Genomic DNA, 1,098 nt, shown 5'->3' on the forward strand with positions numbered 1-1,098 from the left:
AATTTGAACATTCGCTTCATTGCGTTGTTTTAAGAAAATGAAAAATCAGCGAAAACAGATTTTTCAATCTCACACACAGTGAAATATTCATATTTCAATTTTGAAACGATGTACGGTGTACTAATTGTAACCATAATAATCATACTAGTTTCAGAATCGCCCGAGTTATCTTAAACGATTTCGAGGGGATCACGATCAAAACATGTATAAATATATATAAAATCACCCTGAACGATGGATCACTTGGCTCGTGGGTCGATGAAGAACGCAACTAATTGCGCGTCGACATGTGAACTGCAGGATACATGAACATTGACATTTCGAACGCACATTGCGGTCCTCGGATACTGTTCCGCGACTACCTCTGGCTGAGAGTCGTATAACATTACCAGACTGCCGCTTGCTTTAAACGGCTTGCCGGCGAATGATAGAGTTTCGCGTAAATGCGTGCTCTTAAATAATTCACTCAACGTGTGAGCCAGTCCACTTTGCAACATCGGACATTACCGTTCGTTGACGTTCTGTGGTATTACGGCGGGTTGTGTGTCCTAGAGATTTTATATTCTTGCGACACTCCCGATAACCGGAAACCCAAACTCTTCGAAATGCGATTTCGTTCCGGCAAATTTGGACGATTCAAAGATTCCTCGTCGATTTTGTGTGCGCTTGCTTACTAACGTTTGCAAGCACATCATAATCATAATACGACCTCAGAGCAGATGAGATTACCCGCTGAATTTAAGCATATTACCAAGCGGTGGAAAAGAAACTAACTAGGATTCCCTTAGTAGCGGCGAGCGAACAGGGAAGAGCCCAGCACTAAATCCCGCGGCCGGAGACGGACGCTGGGAAATGTAGTGTTAGGGAGGATCCGATTATCTCGGTGCGTTGCGGCGAGTTCAAGTCCATCTTGAATGGGGGCATTTACCCATAGAGGGTGCCAGGCCCGTAGCAACCGTTGCGCGTATCGAGAGGATCTCTCCTCAGAGTCGAGTTGCTTGAGAGTGCAACTCTAAGTGGGTGGTAAACTCCATCTAAGGCTAAATATGACCACGAGACCGATAGCGAACAAGTACCGTGAGGGAAAGTTGAAACGAA

The 1,098-nt window shown here is 45.1% G+C and overlaps 1 non-coding gene across 1 annotated transcript; it reads left to right on the top strand.

Annotated features, from left to right (window-relative positions):
• The first annotated feature begins 223 nt into the window (after positions 1-223).
• On the top strand, positions 224-378 carry LOC113371994. The gene has a single exon (XR_003366683.1). It is a non-coding gene; the product is annotated as a 5.8S ribosomal RNA (ribosomal RNA).
• Positions 379-1,098: the final 720 nt, after the last annotated feature.

This window comes from Ctenocephalides felis, unplaced genomic scaffold (assembly GCF_003426905.1).
Source record: "Ctenocephalides felis isolate EL2017-DRISC unplaced genomic scaffold, ASM342690v1 CF-g0.4_SCAFFOLD_01495, whole genome shotgun sequence".
Classification (NCBI taxonomy): domain Eukaryota; kingdom Metazoa; phylum Arthropoda; class Insecta; order Siphonaptera; family Pulicidae; genus Ctenocephalides; species Ctenocephalides felis.